The sequence below is a fragment of the Pongo pygmaeus genome, chromosome 1 (assembly GCF_028885625.2).
Source record: "Pongo pygmaeus isolate AG05252 chromosome 1, NHGRI_mPonPyg2-v2.0_pri, whole genome shotgun sequence".
NCBI classification, from domain to species: domain Eukaryota; kingdom Metazoa; phylum Chordata; class Mammalia; order Primates; family Hominidae; genus Pongo; species Pongo pygmaeus.
In genome coordinates, this window is record NC_072373.2 from 108177679 (window position 1) to 108202799 (window position 25121).

The window sequence follows — 25121 nt, forward strand, 5'->3', positions numbered from 1 at the left end:
ACACATGGGCATCAAGTCATTGGCCACATTCATCCCTCAAGTGTCCTAGAACCGAAGATGATCAAAAAAAAACTGCTGTTCAGCAAGTGGAGACTGGCATGTAGATTCCCTGGCCTGCAAGCTTAGGGTAAAAAGGTAATCACATCTATGGCTCTTAGCTGCACTCTCTCCTGTGTCTATGATGACAGCTCATTCTCCCATTGCTTTTCTCTTCCCTATTTGTTCTCTCCAGCAGCTGCTGTCATGTCTGTCTGGTTTTACCTCTGTGTCCCATGAGCTGCCACCCTGCCAGGACCTTCCATTCCCATCTGCTCTTTGCTCTCTGAACTCTGCTATGTTCCCATTGCTACCATCTTGGGTGTCCCTCTCACTTCAGAGTTTTGTTTGTCTAGATATTGAGAATATTTCTAAATGCCTTAAGGTGTAACCAGGTGTGGAATCAACTTCAGGGAATTAGAGAAAATAAGTTGGGCCATGGTTACAATCCCCACTCTCTCTTTGCTAACTGCAAGTAGACTCTCTTGTTTTTCTTTCTTTCCTGAGCCCCTTGGAAAGAATACTTATGATTTATTTTTATATATATATATATATATTTTTTTTTTTTTTTTGAGACGGAGTCTTGCACTGTCGCCCAGGCTGGAGTGCAGTGGCGTGATCTCGGCTCACTGCAAGCTCTGCCTCCTGGGTTCATGCCATTCTCCTGCTTCAGCCTCCTGAGTAGCTGGGACTACAAGTGCCTGCCACCATGCCTGGCTAATTTTTGCGTTTTTCATAGAGATGGGGTTTCACTGTGTTAGCCAGGATAGTCTTGATCTCCTGACCTCGTGATCCGCCTGTCTCAGCCTCCCAAAATGCTGGGATTACAGACATGGGCCACCGTGCCCAGCCTTCTATATTTCTCTTTTTTTCATTTTTTATTTGTAACCAACCAAACAAGCAGCAGTGAAATCATATTTCGTTGTAAAACTTTATTCCTGTCCTAGCCAAGGTGACCCAACAGCCTCTCATGACTGTTGAGAGTCCAGATTGGAGCCTTTTCTCTCCCTTCTTCCAAATGCTATTGAAAGAGTCTGAGGCTGGGCTGTAGTTCCCAGGTGGTCAATAGCAACTCATGTGGCCTTAGTTCAATCTTAGCCCTGTGGCATCACTGCTCCTCTGTTGTGAAAGGCAGAACTGGATGTGGATGTGGTCTGAGGCCCCTGCTGCTTCTCACATTCAGGGTTCTTCCCGTGGCCCTCCCACTGCTCCCTTAAAAGACTGGGACATGGAGTTGTAAGGGGGTGGGTTTCTCTGCAAAGGGTCCTCTCCTTCTGCAGCCCTCTGTTTCTGGGCATGCACGGTTGAGGCTAAGCACATCCTCACTGGGAGGTGTGAAAAGCAATCACTTTGCTCCAAACAGAGCTAATCAGGAAGAAAGGTACTGATGTTACCAGTTGCTAGTAGGGCATAGATGAGGTCCCTACATTCTGCACTCCAGGCTGACTGGAAGTTCTGGGGTATTTTCTTCTCACTTGTAGATGGCACCTGCCACTTCAGCCAGCCTGAGGCTCACCCTGCAGCTGGTCCTCCCAGCAGGAGCTCAGTTTGCCCCGGGTTATCACCACTTAGCAGTCCCTCCAGACTCAGCCAGACAGGACCAGACAAAGATTCTCATTTGATTTTTGTCTCTTTCTCCCCTACAGATACCAAATACTGCTGGCAGAATGAAAAGGATGAAAGGATGTCATCAAAGTAGTTTTTTCACTTGATGGAAAAGACTAAAACAGCAAAGCCAGTTCAAGATCAAACAAAACACCACAGGGATCCTTTGCTGAGAAGTGAACTTAAGACCATGAAATGCTGTTGATGATTTTAACCCACCAGGCTCCTTTGATTTGAGAAGCCACAGCCCTTCCCCCTCCAATTGTGATCAGTTGTGATCAGTACCTAAGGAGACCGATGCCCAGATGGACAAACAGCATTGAGAGGCCTTAGCCCTGCTCCTCTCAATTCCTATCCCATAGAGAACAGGAGTCAGGAGCCGCTGGCAGGAGACAACATGTCACCCAGGACTTTGCCAGTGCAGAATATGAACAATGCTATGTTCTTGCTAAGCGCTTAGCCTGAGTTTCATAGGAGGTAATCACCAGACAACTGCAGAATATAGAACACTGAGCAGGACAACTGACCTGTCTCCTTCACACAGTCCACGTCACCATGAGTCACACAACAAAAAAGAGAAGAGATATTTTGGATTCAAAAAGATTGAAAAGATAATGTAGCTACACTTCTTTAGTCATTTTGAACCCAAAGTATCTCATCTTTTTATTGTTGTCATTGATGATGGTGACATGGATTTGTTTGTAGAGGACAGGTCAGCTGTCTAGATCAATGGTCTACATTCTGAAGTTGTCTGAAAATGTCCTTATGATTAAATTCAGCCTAAACATTTTGCTGGGAACACTGCAGAGTCAATTCGGTAAGTTTCCTACCTCAGCCCATCTGTGGGCAGCGAAGGTCCAGTTTGTCTATCACCATTATCATGATATCAGGCCTGGTCAGTTGGTTAAGGAGGGGCCTAGGAGATCTTTCGCTGGTAAAGACTCCTTATTTATAATTCATTTGGAAAGTGGTTTGAAAAAGTATAAATATCCTCTATTCTAATGATCTTCCTCTGAACATTTTATCATCAATTAATCACCCCTGCCTGTGTCAGTTATTATATTTTGTGGGCGGCAAGCCATCCAGGTGCCGAGGCAAGAGAACGAGGGCACAAGCTGTTCCAGTATAATAAAATATATGAAACAACAAGAGTTATACTAGAGCTAGATCATAGACATGATTATATATGAACATCATTAATCATTAGTTTGTAGCAATTACTCTTTATTCCAATATTATAATAATCCTCGCTCTATAATCATAACCTAGGAAAAACCAGGCCATACAGAGATAGGAGCTGAGGGGACACAGTGAGAAGTGACCAGAAGACAAGAGTGCGAGCCTTCTGTTATGCCCGGACAGGGCCACCAGAGGGCTCCTTGGTCTAGTGGTAACGCCAGCATCTGGGAAGACGCCCATTGCCAAGCGGACCGTGGTCTAGCGGTAGCCTCAGTGTCAAGGAAAAACACCCACTACTTAGTGTACCGGGTAAGGGAGTCTCCCTTTCCCCTGGGGAGTTTAGAGAAGACTCTACTCCTCCACCTCTTGTGGTGGGCCTGACGTCAGTCAGGCCCGCCCGCAGTTATCTGGAGGCCTAATCGTCTCCCTGTGATGCTGTGCTTCAGTGGTCATGCTCCTAGTCTGCCTTCATGTTCCATCCTGTACACCTGGCTCTGCCTTTTAGATAACAGTAGCAAAACTAGTGAAAGTACTAAAAGTCTCTGATATGCAGAAATAATGGCGTAAGCTGTCTCTCTCTCCCTCTCTCTCTCTCTGCCTTGGCTGCCAGGCAGGGAAGGGCCCCCTGTCCACTGGACACATGACCCACATGACCTTACCTAACATTGGAGATGACTCACACTCTTTACCCTGCCCCTTTTGCTTCGTATCCAATAAATAACAGTGCAGCCAGACATTCGGGGCCATTACTGGTCTCCACGACTTGGTGGTAGTGGTCCCCCAGGCCCAGCTGCCTTTTCTTTTCTCTCTTTATCTTGTGTCTTTATTTCTACACTCTCTCATCTCCGCACATGGGGAGAGACCCACCGACCCTGTGGGGCTGATCCCTACAATATTTATGTTTGTACATTGGAAATTTTCTATCTCAATGATTAGTATATACTTGTTTTTGCTGGCATTCTGTCATAAAAAGAATAGTCCCTGCCCAAATTTTAACTTTCATCCAAAATTAATTTTAGTCTATTAATGTTAGAATGTTTAAGTTTTAAATCTGTTTAATTAAAACGTTTTTGCCTATCACTCTGGCCTACTGGATTTTTTACATATAATATTTTAAGCTTTTACTATAATGTTTGGTTTTGTTGGATAGAATATGGATTAACAAAAACATTCTTATTTCCATGTTTATATCTAAACTCTTCCATATTTTAGTCTATATTTACCATATGTAGTAAAGTGTATTTACTGTATTTCCTTGTCGATGTGATTTGTTTTCTTTGTGTGTTTGTGTTTGTGTGTGTGTGTCTGTGTGCGTATGTGCCTTTTGTTTATTTAGGAAAAGTTGTATAGCTTATGTTTAACAGTGCACTAAAAACATTTTGACATTACTTGTGCCCTTTTAACTTGACACACTTCTAGTATATGGTTTATAAATGTTAAATTATATCTTTCAACTTCAAATTTTTACCACTATGACAACCAAAGACATTATTTTCCTCTTCTCTGACCTCTTTACAGCGCCATTTTTTATAGTGTTAGTTCAACCTAAGCATATACCAGTGACAGCCTGTGTTTCCCACCTTGTCTCCACCTTGGCTTTTGGTTTAGATCCACAATTAGATATATTAATGCTCACGAGCTATGCAAAAGCGTGTGTCCTAGGCATTACTCGTTGAGAGGAATTCATTCTTAACAGAGTCCTCATGAGGGAATCAGGTCTCGCTGATTTGCTTGCTTAATCACCTTTTCCCACTGCCTTGGTGTATGGATTGCATCACTGGATATAAGGTACCTGCCAAAAATGATTTTTCTTAAGATTTTAGGAAATATTGTCTTGCTTTGGGTACAGGTATGATGTGGGCTCTCATTCTGGGATTCTACTTTGTTCTACCAGGACCTCTAATTTCTGCCAGTTACTTCATTCATTTTCTTCACCACGAGTCTCCAGAGGATAATTCCTTTGTCCAGGCCTCTCTTTCCCTCTCCCTGCAATTTTGCCTTTCCAAGGTTGGCACCTCTGGTCCTCTGCACTTCTTAATTTCAATTAGGAAGCCCCTAATTGGTTAAGTTTTAAAAGTTAGTTTGAAATTCAGCTATTATCCTATCCTAATTCTTTAAAGGCAGAACTTCAATAGTATAAAAAGGGAGACAGAATTATGCAGTAGAGCACCCCCATAATCACTGTCCAGCTTCAACAATTATCATTGAATAGCTGAACTTTTAAAACTACAAAACTTCCAACTTACCTATGTAATGTGTCTATACATATATATTAATATACATGTATGTATATGTATATGGCATGTACGTATGTGTGTATATATACATTTGGACATGAGATTATGGAGGCAGAAATTCCTAAGATGGAGAGGCGGATACCCAGGAAAGCATTTCCTTCTTATTAGGCCCTTTCCTTCTCCTCTGGCCTTTGGTTGATTGAATGAGGCCCACCCACCACAGGGAGGGCAATCTGCTTCACTTAGTCTGCCTATTCTGGTGTTAATGTCATCCAGAAACACCCTCCAGCACACACCCAGAATAACATTGAACCAAATGTCCTGGCACACTGGGGCTCAGTCACAGTGACCCACACAATTAACCATTACACAACTCCTTTGTGATATGTGTGATTTTCACATTTTTCTCCCAATCTGTAGCTTATCTTTTTATTCTATTAACAGTGTCTGGTGCTGACCAAGAATTTTTAATTTGTGTAAAGCTGAATTTATCGATGTTTTCTTTAATAGTTTGTGTTGATGTGATAACTAAGAATACTTTGCCTAACTCCACATCATGAAGATTTTTTCATGTTTTCTACTGTAAGTTTTCTAGTTTTGCAGTTTACATTTAGCGCTATAATCAACTTTGAGTTACTTTTAGTGCAAGTATGGAGGTTTAAGTGGATTTTTTTCTTTTTTTGTTGTTTTCTCTTCAACTTTTGTTTTAATTTCAGAGGTACATGTGCAGGATGTACACGTAAATGTGTACCATGGTGGTTTGCTGCACAGATCATCCCATCGCCTAGCTATTAAGCCCAGCGTCTAATAGCTAGTCTTCCTAATGATTTCTTTCCCCCCAAGCCTGCCTCCCAACAGGTCCCAGTGTGTGTCGTTCCCCACCATGTGTCCATGTGTTCTCATCATTCAGCTCCCACTTATAAGTGAGAACATGTGGTGTTGTTTTTCTGTTCCTGTGTTAGTTTGCTGAGGATAATGGCTTCCAACTCCATCCATGTCCCTTTAAAGGACATGATCTCATTCCTTTTTATGGCTGCATAGTATTCTATAGTGTATATATATCACTTTTTCTTCATCCAGTCTGTCATTGATGGGCATTTAAGTTGATTCCATGTCTTTGCTATTTTGAATAGTGCTGCAATGGACATATGCCAGCATGTATCTTTATAACAGAATGACTTATATTCCTTTGGGTACATGCCCAGTAGTGGGATTACTGGTCAAATGGTATTTCTGCCTGTAGGTCTTTGTGGAATAGCCACACTGTCTTTCCCAATGGTTAGATTAACTTACACTCCCACCAACAGTGTAAAAGCATTCCTTTTTCTATGCAACCTTGCCAACATCTGTTGTGGATTTTTTTCTATTTTTGCCTATGGATGTCAGAATTTGTTAACAGGACAATGCTTTCTCCCGTGAATTGTTTTGAACCATTGTCTGCCCATTGGTGGGGATGAGACTGGAGAGAGGACTGTCCTATCATTGGAGGGAAAGGGCTTGAAATAGGGCAGGTCTTATGGAAAAGAAAAGGAACACATATTTTTTCAATGAGGCAGAGGAAAGCCCCAAGCACAAGTGGGGTACTCCCTTCCCCCATATGTGGTACACTCACCTCTGCTCTCTCTGCCTCTCCTGCTGCACAAGCTTGGGTGTGCATGGACACTGAGGCCGAGTTGTGCCACTGGGCACATTTGGGCATTGACATCAAATGTGTGACATCAAATCCCAGAATCTCAAACAGGCAAGTGACAGGAAAACATGAGACACAATGAAGAATGAAATAATTCAGTTGAAAATGACACACATGTTAGAAATAGCAGACAAGGACATTACAGCAGTTATTATAATTTTAATTAAGTGAAGAAGTGGGACATATTTTTTAATATCAAATTCCATAAGTGAAAACTGCAATTTACAGTCTGAAGTTTAAAAAAATACGCTTGATTAAACATTGCAGAAGAAAAGACTAATGAACTAGAAGGAGTAGTAGAAGAAACTAACACAAATGAAACACGCAGAGAAAAATGAATTGAAAACATAAAAAGCCCATCAATGGGAAGCTTAAACACCCTACTGTAGGGGTAAATGGAATCCCTGAGGGGAATGGAGTGGGTAACAGGGATAGAAAAATATTTGAAACACACTGGATGGAAGCTTTCTAAGCTTCATGAAAACCATAAACTGCAAATATCCCAGAAACATAATGTATCCTAAGGACAAGAAACATGAAGAAACCTACACTAAGGAACACCATACTCAAATTGATCAAAACCAGTGATGAAGAGAAAATCCTAAGAGGGCTAAAAGGGGAACAAATATGTTACATACTGAGGACTAAATGTAAGGATGGCATCTGATTTCTCATCAGAAACATTACAAACAAGAAGTTTGCAATACTTTTAAGTACTGAAAAAAAAAGTCAACCTAGAATTCTATACCCACTGAAAATCTCTTTCAAAAATGAAGATGAGGCTGGGTACAGTGGCTCACACCTGTAATCCCAGCACTTTGGGAGGCCGAGGCAGGCGGATCATGAGGTTAGGAGTTCGAGACCAGCCTGGCCAATATGGTGAAACGCTGTCTCTACTAAAAATATAAAAATTAATCGGGTGTGGTGGTGGGCACCTGTAGTCTCAGCTACTCGGGAGGCTGAGGCAGAAGAATTGCTTGAAACCGGGAGTTGGAGGTTGCAGTGAGCTGAGATCAGGCCACTGCCCTCCAGCCTGGGTAACAGAGTGAGACTGCGTCTCAAAAAAAAAAAAAGATGAGCAAAAATGGTTTGGAAAGAAAACAAATTATCTCAATTTATAGATGACATGATCCTATATAGAGAAAATACCAAACAATACACACACACACACACACACACACATACATTACTGGAGTTAATAAACTAATTCGGCAAACTTGTAGCACACAAGATAAACGGACAAAAACCAGTTGCTTTAGCAATGAAAAAAATTTTAAAGGAAAATTAATATATTTCATTTATAATAGCACCCATAAGAATAACACATGTAGGAATAAATTTAAGAAGGTGAAATACTTGTACACTGAAAACTACCTAACATTGCTTAAAGAGATTAAAGAAGAACTAAAAAAATGGAAAGACATCCTGTGTCCATGGTTGGAAGATTTAACATAGTTAAGATGGAAATGCAACTCAAAACAATCTACAGATTCAGTGTAATCTTATTCAAATTCCAGTGGCCTGTTTTTTCAGAAATTAAAAAAACAGAACTTTTTATTTGGAAGAAATTGCAAGTAGCTTCAAATAGCAAAAGGAATCTTAAAAAATACGATAAATAACTTATATTCCAAAGATCTTTTTTATTTTAATTTTTTAAATTTGTTTTTGAAATGGAGTCTCACTCTGTCATCCATGCTGGAGTGCAGTGGTGTGATCTCTGTTCATTGTAACCTCCGTCTCCCAGGTTAAAATGACTCCCTTGCCTCAGACTCCTGAGTTGCTGGGACCACAGGCATCCACCAGCACTCCCGGCTAATTCTTTGCATTTTTAGTGGAGACTAATGGGTTTCACCACATTTGCCAGTCTGGTCTTGGACTCCTGACTTCAAGTGATCCACTCACCTCAGCCTCCTAAAGTGCTGGGATTACAGGCCTGAGCCACCACACCTGGCCTCCAAAGAGCTTGTATTGCTCTCAGCAATATTGCGTAGTCTTCAGTGTACAGGTGTTCACATCTTTTGCTATGTAGTTCATATTTTTTGATGGTATTTTTAATGTTTGCTTAAAGGAATCTTTTAAGAATTTTTATTAAAATGCTATATTATTAAAATCTACAATATGATGGTTTGATATACATATACATAATGAACTAATGGCTACAGTCAGGCTAATTAGCATATCCACCTTCTCACATAGTTCCTTTTTTAGTGTAGTGAGAACACTTATGATCTACTCTTTCAGCAATCTTCAAGTATACAATACAGCATTAACAATAGTTCTCATGCTGTACATTAGATCTCTAAAACTCATTCTGTAACCAAAAGCAGGTCAGTAGCTCACCACATGTAGAGTCCAATTAAGTTTGAGGCCCGCTACAAAAAAAGTGAATTTATTTCCAAAGGTAGCTTGGGGGAAGAAGCACAAAACCTCTCTGTTTAAATGTGTCACTTCACCTTTGGAGCAAAAAGTGGATATTTTTATTAGGTAAATGCGGAAGTGAGCAAGGACAGGGGGTATCCCTGCTCCCAGGCAGTTATCCACTGGGCAGCCAAGGTGGTGCCTTTCTGGTCAGAAGTAAGTTGTAAAAGTGGCCAAGTGGGCCTGCTTTCGACATGCCCTCCTAGTGGGTGTAAGTTCTGAGGTGACCCTTCATTCACCATCGGCAGACACTTAGGCTGTTTTCATGTCTTGACTACTGTGAAGAATGCTGTGATAAACACGGGGGTGCAAATAGCTCTTTGAGATACTGACTTCATTTCCTTTGATTATATACCCAGAAGTTGGATTGCTGGGTTGTTTGGTAGTCCTGTTTGTAATGTTTTGAGGAGTCTCCACAGTGTTTTCCATAATGGCTGCGCCAATTTACATTCCCACCAACAATATACAAGAGTTCCCGTTTCTCCACACCCTTGCTAACACTTACTTGTTTTTCTGATAATAACCACCCCGATGGCTGTGAGGTGCTATCTCATTGTGGTTTTGATCTGCGTTTCCCTGAGGATTACTGATGTTGAGCACCTTTTCATATACTTGTTGGCTATTTTGTATGTGTTCCTTGGACAAATGTCTATTCAGATCCTTTGCCCATATTTTAATCAGGTTATTTGTTGTTTTGGCTATTGAATTTTGTGAGTTCTGTATATATTTCGGATATTAACCCCTTACCCTATTGATGGGTTGCAAATATTTTCTCCCATTCCATAGGTTGCCTTTTCTTTTCTTTTCTTTTTTTTTTATTGTTTCCTTTGCTGTTCAGAAGCTTAGTTTGATGCAATCCCACTTGCCTAGTTCTGCTTTTATTTCCTGTACTTTTGGTGCCGTACGCAAAAGAATCATTTCCAAGACCAATGTCAAAGAGCTTTTTCTCTATGGTTTCTTCTAGGAATGTTAATGTTTCACATCTTACACTGAAGTTTTGAAAGGAGGCTGGGCGTGGTGGCTCACGCCTGTAATCCCAGAACTTAGGGAGGCCGAAGTGGGTGGATCACCTGAGGTAAGGAGTTTGAGACTAGCCTGGCCAACATGGTGAAACCCGTCTCTACTAAAAATGCAAGAATTTGCTGGGCCTGGTGGCCCAAGCCTGTATTCCCAGCTACTCAGGAGCCTGAGGCAGGAGAATCACTTGAACCTGGGAGGCAGAGGTTGCAGTGAGCCGAGATCACACCACTGCAACCCAGTCTGGTGACTGAGTGAGACTCCATCTTAAAAAAAAAAAAAAAAAAAAAAAGTTGTGAGAGGAAAAGAAATCTCAATACTCCAAACTCACTATGCTAAAAGAAAAAGTCAAGCTGGGAACTGGGCCATGCAAACCTGCCTCCCATTTTATTCCTAAATAGAATAGGTAAAATAAAAATAATAAAAATAGTAAGTGGAATAGAATAGAATACAAATATAAAGCTACATAACTTTCTCACAATTTGCTCACAAGGACATTCCTTGTGGGCCCCAAGATCTTTACTCTAAAACAGTTCTGTTAAATTTCAACCTGACAATGTAAATTGATAGCTTCTCTTCATAGGTACAGGACAAAGGAAAACACTCAGTCATCCCCTTGCTCACCTGGACAAATACATATGTAATTGCTTTCTCTGTCCTGTGTTTACATTATCCTATGTAAAAATGCAGATTCACTGAGTGAGACAAATACTAAGTGATTGTGTATTTACACCCACCCCCTACATGTAAACAGCTGATCAAAGACTCAAAAGAATTGCAACCAGATGCAACAACTTGCCTCATATCTACCCACACCCTTTAAAAAATGTCTTCCTCTTTCCCCACTACCTGCCATTTTCCCACTAAATATTGAGGTCCCCAGACCCTCTTTGGGTAAAAAGTGGACCACGGTTTTTCCTGTGGATCTATGTTCTTTTCTGGGCACATCCTTAATCTTGGTAAATAACCCTCCTAAAATAATGGAGACTTGCCTTGATCATTTTTTTTTTATTTACAAAGTTTTAATCCATTTCAAGTTAATTATGTATTTCAGTTGCAAATTCCCATTTACAGTGGGACCACCACTAATAGTGAGGGTGATAATGTGGTATGTCCAAATAATATATGTTTCTTTGTCTATTTCTATACTCAGGGTGTTAGCAGTTGGCTGCTGGTCTAGCTGTAATGAAAAAATAGGAGATCCAACAAATCATAAAAGTGTAGGGTCCCTGGCTTAAGCTTAGATAATACCAGCCCACCCTTTGGATTCTGCTCGAGCTCAGAATCTCTCTTGGTGTTGCAGGAGGCTAGGTAGTTTCCCTGTCCTTCCCTTGTGGGGAGTATGTCTAAATTTCAGATCCAGACACCTTATCTCAGCCACAGCAAAACAAACACACATACAAACACAACTCCACTGTTTTCATGTTTGTAAAAATGTTTACAAACCTGTGCAATGCCTCCAATCTGCTCTGGACTCCCAAGATGTGTGTTTACTGAGTTATTGAGATGCCTGTCCTCCTTTCCATCCACCCTAGGAGGAGACTCTGTAGGAGCTCAACTTAGATCACCTGAGATCCCTATTAGCCCATCTGTATAATCCTTCCCTGCTTTTGCTGCTGTGTTTTTCTTCCAAAGATTCTTCTGAGAAGAACTATCCTTGGGCAACTGGAACCACTTTATACCCAGGTCCCAAAGAATGGGACATATCTGGGAGTAAGGGACCCACACATCCCATTCATCTCTGCCAAGGCACTTAGCCAATCACTAACAGGTGCAGGAGTATGAAATCTGTTTCCTGGGCTAGGGGAGGATAACTCTTAAACTTCACTTACCACCAAGTTCCTCGCCAATATCTGGACAAAACTCCCCCAGGGGACTTTGCCTAAGATCACACATACACAGCAATCAACTCAAAATGGATCACAGACCTAAATGATAGACCTAAAATATATAATTTCAAGAGAAATCCATAGGAGAAAATCTTTGTGACTTTGAGTTAAGCAAAGAGTCCTAAGACACTATAGAAAAAACATAAGCCATAAGAGAAAAATATTAGTTGGATTTTATTACAATTTAAAAATTCTGTGCTTCAAAAGACACTATTTAGAGAAAAATAAATAAGCCACAGACTAGGAGCAAATATTTGTAATTAAATATGTAATAAAAAACACTTCTATTCACAATACCTAAAGAAGTTTTTCAACTTAATATAAAGCAACACAATTGACCAGGTGCGGTGACTCATGCTTGTAATGCCAGCACTTTGGGAGGCCGAGGTGGGTGGATCATCTGAGCTCAGGAGTTGAAGACCAGTCTGGGCAACCTAGTGAAACCCCGTCTCTACCAAAAATACAAAAAATTAGCCTGATATTGTGGAAGGCATCTGTAGTCTCAGCAACTAGGGAAGCTGAGGTGGGAGGATCACTTGAACCTGGGAGGCGGAGGTTTCAGTGAACTGAGATCGTGCCACTGCACTCCAGCCTGGGTGACAGAGTGAGACTCTGTCTCAGATAATAATAATAATAATAATAATAAAAGAAGAAGAAGAAGAAGAAGAAGAAGAAGAAGAAGAAGAAGAAGAAGAAGAAGAAGAAGAAGAAGAAGAAGAAAGAAGAAGCAGCAGCAGCAGCAGCCAGGTGCAGTGGCTCACACCTGTATTCCCAGCACTTTGGGAGGCTGAGGTGGGCGGATCACCTGAGGTCAGGAGTTCAAGACCTGACTTGATTACAGTGGCGCAATTTTGGCTCACTGCAACCTCTGCCTCCTGGGTTCAAGCGATTCTCCTGCCTCAGCCTCCCAAGTAGCTGGAACTACAGGCACGTGCCACCATGCCTGGCTAATTTTTATATTTTTAGTAGAGACAGCATTTTGCCATGTTGGCCAGGCTGGTCTTGAACTCCTGACCTCAGGTGATCTGCCCACCTCGGCCTCCCAAAGTGCTGGGATTACAGGAGTGAGCCACCGTGCCCAGCTGATTGGTGAGATTTTGATGCACCTATGTCCTCAGCAGTATACTCTAAACCCAAATTTTAGTCTTTTATCCCCCCCCTTTCCACCCTTTCCCCCTGAGTCCCCAAAGTCCATTGTGTCATTCTTATGTTTTTGCCTCCTCATAGCTTAGCTCCCACTTACAAGTCAGAACATACGATGTTTTGTTTTTCATTCCTGAGTTACTTCACTTAGAATAATAGTCTCCAATCCCCTCCAGGTTGCTGTGAATGCCATTAATTCATTCCTTCTTATGGCTGAGTAGTATTCCATCATATATATATATATATATATATATATATTTAAACCACAGTTTCTTTATCCACTCGTTGATTTATGGCATTTGGGTTGGTTCCCCATTTTTGCAATTGTGAATTGTGCTGCTATAAACACGTGTGAGCAAATATCTTTTTCATTGAATGACTTCTTTTCCTCTGGGTAGATACCCTGTAGTAGGATTACTGGATCAAATGGTAGTTCTGGCCGGGTGCGGTGGTTCACGCCTGTAATCCCAGCACTTTGGGAGGCTGAGACAGCGGATCAGGAGGTCAGGAGATGGAGACCATCCTGGCTAATATGGTGAAACCCCATCTCTACTAAAAATACAAAAAAATTTGCCGGGCGTGGTGGCAGGCGCCTGCAGTCCCAGCTACTCGGGAGGCTGAGGCAGGAGAATGATGTGAACCTGGGAGGCGGAGCTTGCAGTGAGCGGAGATCGCGCCACGTCACTCCAGCCTGAGCAACAGAGCGAAACTCCGTCTCCAAAAAAAAAAAAAGTAGTTCTACTATTAGTTCTTCAGGGAATCTCCACACTGTTTTCCATAGTGGTTGTACTACTTTACATTCCCACCATTAGTGTAGAAGTGTTCCCTTTTCGCTGCATCCACGCCAACATCTATTGTTTTTTGATTATGGCCACTCTTGCAGAAGTAAGGTGGTATTGGATTGTAGTGTTGAGTTGCATGGAAATGCAAATTAAAACAACAATGAGATACCACTTTACACCCACTAATGTGGCTATGTTAAAAAAACACAGAGAACATCAACTGTTACTGAGAAGGTGGAGAAAATGGAACCCTCATATATTGCTGGGAAGAATGTAAAATGGTACAACCGCTTTGGAATCCAGTTTGACAGTGTTTTAAAAAATTAAACAGAAGCTTGCCATGCTACTCAGCTATTCCACACCTAGAAATCTATCCAAGATAAATGAAAACGTAGGTGCACAGAAAACTTCTTTGGAAATGTTCATGGCAGTATTATTCATAATAGCAAAAACTAGCTCCAACTCAAACGTCCACCACTGGTAGATAGATAAATAAAATGTGGCATTATCTGTACAATGTAATTCTATTTAGCAATAAGAAGGAAAAAATCTGACACCCGCTACAGTGTGGATGAATCTTAAAGCATTATGCTAAGTGAAACAAGTTAGTCACAAAAGACTACATATTGTTTCATGGCATTTATATGAAAAAGATAAATTTGTAGACAGAAAACATAAATTGTTGGATGAGGTTAGAGGAGGGAGTAGGATTTGCTACAGTGGCAGTGGAAAAATTTGGGAAGGTAAAGGACATGTTCTAAAAGTGGATTATGGTACAGGTTGAGAAACTCCGTACAATTGAATCACATACTTACAATGGGTAAAATTTTTGTACGTAAATTTAATTGAAAAGAAAAAGGTAAGGACAAGACAGCCCTAAATCAAAGGGTTGTGGTGTCCTCTGATCCTGTGATGAACATTGCATATTGAGATGCAACAATCTGGAATGAGAGCAAATGGTTACTTAGAAGGTGACTCCTGATGTCACATGCTTGAGGAAGGGATTCATTGCCTGTACCTTCAGCCTCTGACCCTGGCAGTTCCCCTGGAATCTAGAGCGTCGATGCGGTGAGTGAAGGTACCCTTTGCCGTCCAGGGAGTGCAAGGTGAGCAGTGGCATCATGTAAAGATCTGGGAAAATGAGTTTGCTGGGAGAAGCTTCATGAACACCCTGGGTGATGAAAGGAGGAAATCATGAGGAGGAAGTGAGGGCTGCAGGATGAAGTGGCTGCTTGAAACATAAAAGCTGCTCAAAAGTCTTTATAGGTTATGAGTAGGTTCTGTTCCTAAGTGAGCTCAAACCAGCAACCTTTTGGTTAACAGAAGGCACCACAGAGAAGAATTACTGTGAATTTATATGCTAATATTATGGAATGACAACATACTCCCTACCCCCAAAACTATGTCATTTATTTTAATTTTTACCTTTGTTATTTACTTTCTTCCTAGTTGGAAATTAATTTGTTCTTTTGTAGTTTCTTAAAGTAAAGCTGAGGTCACAGATTTGAAAGCATTTTTTTCATTTTTTTGGCTATTTTATTTTATTTTTTATTTTATTTCCAGAGGTTTTGGGGGAACAGGTGGTATTTGGTTACATGAGTAAGTTCTTTTGTGGTGATTTGTGAGATTTTGGTGTTTCCATCACTGGAGCCCTATACGCTGATTTTTTTTTTTTCATTTTTAATATAGACCTTTAATGCTATAAATCCCCCTTCCTCATTTTGATATATTGTGTTTTCACTTTTATTCTTTTCAAAAAAATTTCTAATTTTGCTGTTGATTTAGTCTTTGATACATGGGTAATTTATAAGTATTTTCCTCATTTTCCATATATTTGTTGGAATTTTGCAAAAGTCTTCCTTCTGTTGATTTCTAACTGAATTCCATTGTTATCAAAGAACACATCTTTATGACTTGAATTCTTTTAAATCTTTTGAGCCTTGTTTTGTGGCCCAAAATATAGTCTGTCTTGGTCAATGGTGCATGTGCATTTGAGTAAAATATGTCTTATGCTCTTTTGGGGTGCAGTGTTCTACAAACATTATTCAGGTCAAGTTGGTTAATAGTGTTGTTGATGTCTGCTATAACCTTGTTAATTTTCTGTCTGTTTTATCAATTAATGAGAGGGGCGTTGGAAACTCTGACAATATGGTGAATTATCTATTTTTCCTTCAGTTCTATTAGTTTTTGCATTATGTACTTTCAAGTTCTGTCATGGTGAGGGGGTGATTATTATGTCTTCTTGACAAATTAATTCCTTTATTATTATGAAATCACCCTATTTATCCCTGGAAATATGGTTTGCTCTGAAATCTACTTCATCTGATATTCATATAGCAGCTTCTTTTTCCTTTTGACTATGTTTAGCATAGTATATCTTTTTCCATCTTTTTATTTTATACATTTGTATTTTCATTTATACAGTGCATTTCTTCTAAGCAGCACATAGTTAATCTTCTTTTTATCCAACACGACAATCTCTGCATTTTAATTGGTGTTTTTAGACCCTTTACATCTAATTTAATTATTGAAAGGGCTAGGTTTGAGTTTTACCTTGCTCTTAATTTTCAATTTGTCCATTTTGTCTTTTATTTTTCTGCCATCTTTTGTATTAAACTAGTATTTTTATTATTCCATTTCAACTGATTTGTTTATTACCCATTTCTGTTTTGTTATTTTAGTGGTTGCTTTAGGGATTATATTATATATTTTCTAGTTAACACTATCTACCTTGTAGTTATATTATGCCACTTCAAATATAGAATTAGGCTGGGCACAGTGGCTCAGACCTGTAATCCCAGCACTTTGAGAGGTGAGGCAGAAGGGTTGCTTGAGCCTAGGAGTTCAACAGCAGCCTGGGCAACATGGTGAGACCCTATCACTACAAAAAATTTGAAAATTAGCCAGGTGTGGTAGTGCATGCCTGCAATCCCAGATACTTGGGAGGCTGAGATGGGAGGATCACTGGAGCCCAGGAGGTCAAGGCTGCAGTGAGCTACATTTGTGTCACTATGCTCCAGCCTGGGAGACAGAGCAAGACCCTGTTTCAAAAAAACAAAGAAAGAAAGATGGAGTAAGAGCCTTAGAGTATTATATCTCTCTATCTCCCTTCCTGGCCTGTGTGCTATTGTTACAAGAATTTTATTTTATATATTTTTTAATTTTTTTGAGACAGAGTCTTGCTCTGTCACCCAGGCTGGAGTGCAGTGGTGCATTCTTAGCTCACTGCAACCTCTGCCTCCTGGGTTTGATCAATTCTTTTGCCTCAACCTCCTGAGTAGCTGGGATTACAGGCATGCACCACCATGCCCAGTTAATTTTTGTATTTCTGGTAGAGACAGGGTTTCACCATGTTGGCCAAGCTGGTCTGGAACTCCTTGTCTCAAGAGATTTGCCCACCTTGGCCTCCCAAATTGCTGGGACTACAGGCCTGAGCCACCATGCCCAGCCAAGAATTTTATTTTTATGTCACAAATTCCACAATCCTTTGTTGGATGCACAGTTTGTGAAGATTTTCTCAAACTCTGTGGGTTTTCTGTTTACTCTGCTGATGATTTCTTTTACTGGGTAGAAGCTTTTAAATTTAGTTAAGTCCCATCTACTTATCTACGTTTTTGTTGCATTTGCTTTTGGGTTCTTGGTCATGAAGTCTTTGCCTAAGCCAATGTCTAGAAGGGTTTTTCCAATGTTATCTTCTAGAATTTTTATAATTTTATAATTTTTATAATTTCAGGTCTTAGATTTAAGTCTTTGACTATCTTGAGTTGGTTTTTGTATAAGGTGAGAGATGAGGATCCAGTTTCATTCTTCTACATATGGCTTGCCAATTTTCCCAGTACTATTTGTTGAATAGAGTATATTTTCCCCATTTTATGTTTTTGTTTGCTTTGTGGATAATCAGTTGCTGTAAGTATTTGGCTTCATTTCTGGGTTCTCTATTCTGTTTCATTGGTCTATGCACCTATATTTATACCAGTACCATGCTGTTTTGGTGACTATGACCTTATAATATAGTTTGAAGTCAGATAATGTGATGCCTCCAGATTTGTTCTTTTTGCTTAATCTTGCTTTGGCTATGTGGCCTCTTTTTGGGTTGCATTTGAATTTTAGAAATCTACAAGAAACTCAAACAAATCTGCAAGAAGAAAACAAATAATTCTGTCAAAAAGTGCGCTAAGAACATGAATAGACAATTCTCAAAAGAAGATATGTACAAGTGGCCAACAAACATGTGAAAAAACATGCTCAACATCACTACTATCAATCAGGGTAATGCAAATCAAAACCACAATGCAATACCACCTTACTCCAGCTCATCTGGTCTTGTGGCTCCCACCCAGGAACTGACCCAGCTCAAGAGGATGCTTTAGCTCCCTATGAGTTCATCTCCCACCTGACCAATCAGAAGTCCCAACTCACTGGCCCCCACCCACCAAATTATCCTTGAAAACTCCTGTCCCAGAATGCTCGGGAAGACTGAGTAATAATAAATCTCTGGTCTCCCACACAGCTGGCTCTGCATAAATAACTTTATTGGAATTCCCCTGTCTTGATAAATTGGCTGTCTAGGCAGCAGACAAGGTGAACCCATCAGGCGGTTACACTCCCTCAAAACCCACTGCACACTTTATGATTCAGTTTATATGAAAGTAATGGGCAGGAAAAAACTCACCTGATAGTTTTGGAATCTGTGGAGTATTGTCAGAGTTTGGGGTTGTATTCTACAGATTAAAATTAATCAGTTAAGCACCTCCAATAAAATTTCCCCCAAATATTTTTTGCCAAATTTGGATGACTTTGTTTCTGTCTTTGCACAATATAAAGTGCTAACATGAGGTAAGTGCTAAGGTCTAGAGAAGGCCGTGGAAGAGATGACAAACTCCAGCACCATGCCTGAGTGTCCAGTGTGCTCTGCTGAGGCAGCATATTTTTGTACATTGCTGTATTTGCAAAAACCCTACAAGATTCATGAAATTGGACAACCATCTTTATAACACTACTAGCGGTAAAACAACTAAGGATAGCTGGTTTGCAGTCGTCTGAGCAACCTCTCTAGTTTCATAGATATGGTTTCTCTCTGATATTGAACGGCTTCCAATTTCAAGTAGAATGCTACATCACAAGAATAACGATGTGAAAAGAACTGGTTTCTTTTGTAATCCCAAACGTTCTAGTCAGTGTATTAAAAGCCATTATTTGAAGAAGGGTGCACAGGCTCCAGCTGCCCGCCAAAGAGGTCCTCAGCAACACAGGCTAAGAACCCGCTTCTGGCCGGGCGTAGTGGCTCACGCCTGTAATCCCAGCACTTGCGGAGGCCGGGGCGGGCGGATCACCTGAGGTCAGGAGTTCGAGATCAGCTTGGCCAAAGTGGTGAAACCCCGTCTCTACTAAAAATACAAAAATTAGCCGGGCTGTAATCTCAGCTACTCGGAAGCCTGAGGCAGAAAAATCGCCTCAACCCGAGAAGGGAGGTTGTAGTGAGCGGAGATCGTGCTACTGCACTCCAGCCTGGGCGACAGGGCGAGACTCCGGTTCAAAACAAAAAAAACAAAACAAAACAAAAATCAAAACCCTCTTCCTTGGGGGAGACCAGCTGCGCGGAAGGGAGGAAAAGGAAGGAGAGGCAAACGTCACTTCTCTCGCAGGCTCTGGCAGCATGTTGTTCGGCTGAGTGGCGGAGGGTGGGATGGAAAAGCTGACCGGGACGGGGAAGGCGCTGTCGGTGACATCACGGATAAGGCGACTTCTATGTAGATGAGGCAGCGCAGGGGCTGCTGCTTCGCCACCGGCTGCTTCGCCACGAAGGAGTTCCCGTGCTGTGGGAGCGAGTCCAGGACCGCTGGTTGGACCTGAGACTCCCAGCTGTGTGTCAGGGCTAGGAGGGCTCGAGGGTGCGCGGGGCAAGTGACCGTGCGTGTAAAAGGTGAGGCGTATAAGGCCATGGCGGGGCGGAAGTGTGGAAACTCATATTTACCTAACAGGAGAAATACCGTAATCTCGAAGATGATTTTTGTCAGGGCGAGGCTTATTCATTGCAATCTGAACGGGCTGTTCCATGCGACTTCCCCAAATGTGAGAATCTCGACTGCATGATTTGTGGTAGTGGGAGAGTGCGTTCGCGCTTTCCCCTTTCTTTTTTTTTTTTTTTTTGGCAGTGTGGAAGGATAGATTGCACGCAGTGATTATTCTCAGTTTCTACCGTGTTATAAGCTGGACGGCATCCCAAGTGTTTTTCCTTGTAGTTAGGAGGCTATGAAATAGAAAGTAACGCGTTGTTGTCCTCGCCGCCGGAGAAATTATAAGGTCAGCCGTGGTGAGATTGTTTAACATAAGCTAACTAGCGCGATGGCACCAGAGCGCTTTCCTTTCTGCCTGGGGCTGCTTTTAGCAGAGATTGGCCCATGGTCTCCAGTCTCCTGGGTTCTCACGCTCTGTGAAAATCTTCGTGTTTTTCCGCAAGCTCTAGAGTTAGCTTTAACAGCCTCTGCTTCTAACCGCAGCCCCACAGGAGTTTATAGGATTTCTGTGCTGGCGGGGAATGTGTTCTCACCTCATAGAGCCAGGTAGAAACTGTACGCAGACGGGCTCTGTTCTTTGGGATGAAAGCAGGGCCTTTGGGGCTCTGTGACCCCCTTCGGTTGTAGACATAACACGCTTACTTTGTGGATGGGAACGGCTCTGCCCGCGCCCAGGTGCCCTTGCACATGTTCACCGAGGCCCGCAGGTCGGAACCGCAGTCTCACCTGTCAGCAGAATGCGCTGCGGTCTACTACAACTACCCGAACTACCCAGCAATAAAATGGGACACATTAAAAAACCCGAGATAGCATGGATAATCTCAAAAACACTATGCTGAGTGATGAAAAGAGTGCATCCTATGCGGCGCCATCAAGGTGAATTTCTAGAACAGGTAAAACTAACCTGTATAGTGACATAAACTACATCATTGATTGCTGGAGTCAGGGAAAGCGGGGACTGACTTCAAAGCGCACAAGAGGACCTTTTAGAATAATAGACGTGTCATCAAACTTGAAATGGATGCATTGTACCTAGTCAACTCACACCTTAATCAACTTAATTGTAAAAAGTAATAAGAATTAAGGGCGGTGCAAGATGTGCTTTGTTAAACAGATGCTTGAAGGCAGCATGCTCTTCAAGAGTCATCACCACTCCCTAATCTCAAGTACCCAGGGGCACAAACACTGCAGAAGGCCGCAGGGACCTCTGCCTAGGAAAACCAGAGACCTTTGTTCATGTGTTTATCTCCCGACCTTCTCTCCACTATTATCCTATGACCCTGCCATATCCCCCTCTCCGAGAAACACCCAAGAATGATCAATAAATACTTCATAAATTAAAAAAAAAAAGAGATTAAAAAAAAAAAGTAATAAGAAAACCACTCCAGGAGTCGTTGCTGTTGCTGTTTGTGAGCCTGTGGCATGGCTCCGTGGGACTGGAACTTTAAAGATAGCCATAGTGGCTGAAAATGATGATAATGAAAAGATGGCTGCCCTGGAGGCCAAAATCTGTCATCAAATTGAGTATTATTTTGGAGACTTCAATTTGCCACGGGACAAGTTTTTAAGGGAACAGATAAAACTGGACGAAGGCTGGGTATCTTTGGAGATAATGATAAAATTCAACAGGTTGAACCGTCTAACAACAGACTTTAATGTAATTGTGGAAGCATTGAGCAAATCCAAGGCAGAACTTACGAAAATCAGTGAAGATAAAACTAAAATCAGAAGGTCTCCAAGCAAGCCCCTACCTGAAGTGACTGATGAGTATAAAAATGATGTAAAGAAACAGATCTGTTTATATTAAAGGCTTCCAAACTGATGCAATTCTTGATGACATAAAAGAATGATTAGAAGATAAAGGTCAAGTACTAAATATTCAGATGAGAAGAACATTGCATAAAATATTTAAGGGATCAATTTTTGTTGTGTTTGATAGCATTGAATCTGTTAAGAAGTCGTAGAGACCCCGGCCAGAAGTACAGACACAGGCCTGCTAATACTTTTCAAGGACGATTACTTTGCCAATAATAATAATAATAATAATAATAATAATAAATAAAGAAGAAGAAAGAAAACAAAATAAAGTGGAAGCTAAATTAAGAGCTAAACAAGAGCAAGAAGCAAATCAAAAGTTAGAAGAAGATGCTGAAATGAAATCTCTAGAAGAGAAGATTGGATGCTTGCTGAAGTTTTCAGGTGATTTAGATGATCAGATCTGTAGAGAAGATTTACACATCGTTTTCTCAAATCATGGTGAAATAAAATGGATAGACTTCATCAGAGGAGCAAAAGAGGGGCTAATTCTATTTAAAGAAAAAGACAAGGAAGCATTGGGTAAAGCCAAAGACGCAAATAATGGTAATCTACAATTACAGAACAAGGAAGTGACTTGGGAAGTACTAGAAGGAGAGGTGGAAAAAGAAGCACTGAAAAAAATAACAGAAGACCAACAAGAATCCCTAAACCTATGGAAGTCCAAAGGACACAGATTTAAAGGAAAAGGAAAGGGTAATAAAGCTGCCCATCCTGGGTGTGGTAAAGAAAAAGTACAGTTTCAGGGCAAGAAAATGAAATTTGCTAATGATGATGAACATGATGAAAATGGTGCAACTGGACCTATGAAAAGATCAGGAGAAGAAACAGACAAAGAAGAACCTGTGTCCAAACAACAGAAAAGAGAAAATGGTGCTGGAGACCAGTAGTTTAGTAAACCAATCTTTTATTCATTTTAAATAGGTTTTAAACTACTTTTGTTTATGGGGGCTTTTAAAAGGAAAACCGAATTAGGTTCACTTCAATGTCCACCTGTGAGAAAGGAAAAGTTTTTTTGTTGTTTAACTTGTATTTTTTTGTTATCCAAATGAGAATTTTTTTGAATGCATAGTTCTTTTTGTGTTATTTCAGGTGATTCAAATATCAGAAGGAAGATTCTTCCACTAAATTGCCTCTGTAATATGAGAATATATTAGTACAAACTAATAAAATATATACTATATGAAAAGAGAAAAAAAAAACTCCAAATCTTAATGTCTTCTACTTAATTTAGTGTATGTTTAGCCTTAGAAAGTTGTCTCTTTGTGATTGAGAGTTCAGGAATTCCTTGATTTCTGTTTCTGTCTCTTTGTCTTCAGTTAAATTCATGCACTATTAAATGGAATATTTGTAAAATAGAGTCTAAGCTCAATTTTATGAAAGTATATATATACTTATATATAATATATATAAACTATATATATGTATATATATACTTTTGTAAGTATATAACATATATATGACAGACTAAGAAGAGAAGGGCATATGTATTTATTTAATGTAAGTTTTACATGACAGGAGTGCCTTCAAAGGAAACGAAGACCTGTGGAAAGAGCTAAATCTCAGTTGTTTTTTTTTTAACAGTATGTTTTATGAAGAGTGGATACTCATGGAGAAGTATGATAAGACAAAAAAATGTATGATCTAACAGTAACAAACTGGAGATAACATAGCCAGGCCTCTGTGTTTAGGCTCTTCTCTGTGTCCCTGTGTCTTCAGACTCAAGGATACACGTTTCCTCTGGGTACAGAGAGGGCAACTCTCACATGACAGTCTTATGATAGGCTTCAGGGAAGAAGGGCAGGGGGAGGGTGACAGTGACTTTCCTGCTTCTGTTGTTTTCTCAGATTCCTTTAGCGTAAATATTTCCTCAAATTCCTTTAGCATAAAATATTCAATACCCCATGTATGTAAGAGTGCCATAAATGCTCAATAATAGTCTTCTGTTATTATTTTCATCAGTAGCATCATCTGAATCATCAGGATTGTCTATTTTTAACAATGAAAAATGCATATGGTAACATATATTACCTTATTTAAAGTTCAGAACAACCAAGGAAATGAGTAACTTGTAGCGGGCGTGAGAAGTTCCGTAGCACAAAAGGAAGATAGGCATTCAAGGGACACCAGGATAGAAGAGCCTGAGTAAAAGGAGAGAGGAAGAGGAGTCCGCCAGGTGGGATGCAGGAAGCCACCAGATAGCTCGGGCGGAGAGAGGGCGCTCCTGCTCCGCAAGCCTCCCTGCGACCGCAGGCCTCCGGCCGCCTTCTTCCAGGAAGACGCACCCTCCTTTCATCTGGTCTCGGTTGAGACACTGCAAAGGGCATCGTCCTGGAGCATTTCTCCTCTCCCCAAGGCCCTCCGAAGGAAGGATGGACGGACGGAAACTTCACCCCAAAGTGGTCAAGAGCTCAGAGCTCCAGCTTCCGCAGGAGCATTTCCCGAGTGTCTTTCACGGGTAAGAATGGGCCCTGCAGGATAATGCCTTCCGTTCCCTGAGGAGCAGTGCGGGAGATGCCCACGTGGCCAGCTCCTGGGCCACGCGATCCAGACCCTCCAGGAGGAGCGAGGAGTCCTGGGCCCTGAGCCAGCCCCCTGGACCGGCTGTACCAAGAGAAGCAGCGAGGGAAGCTCCCGCCTCAGGATCTCTGTCGTACTGGGGTTAAGAGACGTGCATCCGACTCCCTCTACAAGTGCTGGAGAGGAGGCTAGGTCTTTCCCACGGGCTGGGGGCCTTGCTGTCCCAAGGACGGCTGGGGAGAAAGAGGAAGCCGGCTGAGATGTGTGAAGCAGCTCTTGCTACCGCGAGTAGGGAGAGGGCGCGCGGGACCCAGGAGCCTCCGTGCGGAGCCAGGCCTCAGGAGCAGCCGCCTTGGTCCTAGAAGGGGTGCCTCCGTCCATCTGGTGTCCAAAGACTGTAGGGAGACCTTCTCGCCCGGTGGGAAAGCGAGGTCTCCCATGCTTTCCCACCACGCAGGCCTTGTGTCCTTTCTTCTGCTGGTGTCTACCCACCAGCGGGCGGGAGCTGAGGCTGCAGCGGTTCCACACTCGGTGGACGCTGCCCGCCAGCTAGCCAAGAGCCGCGCTTGGAGACGGGAGTCGGGGAGTCGTGTGCAGGTCTGGAGGAGACCCAAGCTCTGGGTCAGGGGTTTTTTGCCAATAGCCAAATTCAGCGTGTAAAAGACAGAGAGCTCACATCTGTCTGTTCGAGAGCTTCAGTGAGAACACCAAGGAAGCGCCCTCAAGAGCCCTAGGAGGGGGGCGAAGGGTCTCTGGCTGCGATATCCGCATCG

At 41.6% G+C, this 25121-nt stretch overlaps 1 protein-coding gene, 1 non-coding gene and 1 pseudogene across 2 annotated transcripts in view; all 3 read left to right on the forward strand.

Annotated features, from left to right (window-relative positions):
• LOC129015142 (neuroblastoma breakpoint family member 11-like) overlaps positions 1-25121 on the forward strand; it is a 2260169-nt gene that overhangs the window by 1228536 nt on the left and 1006512 nt on the right.
• LOC129028479 (U1 spliceosomal RNA) lies at positions 19963-20127 on the forward strand. The gene has a single exon (XR_008499287.1). It is a non-coding gene; the product is annotated as a U1 spliceosomal RNA (small nuclear RNA).
• LOC129028472 (lupus La protein-like) lies at positions 20342-22808 on the forward strand (annotated as a pseudogene).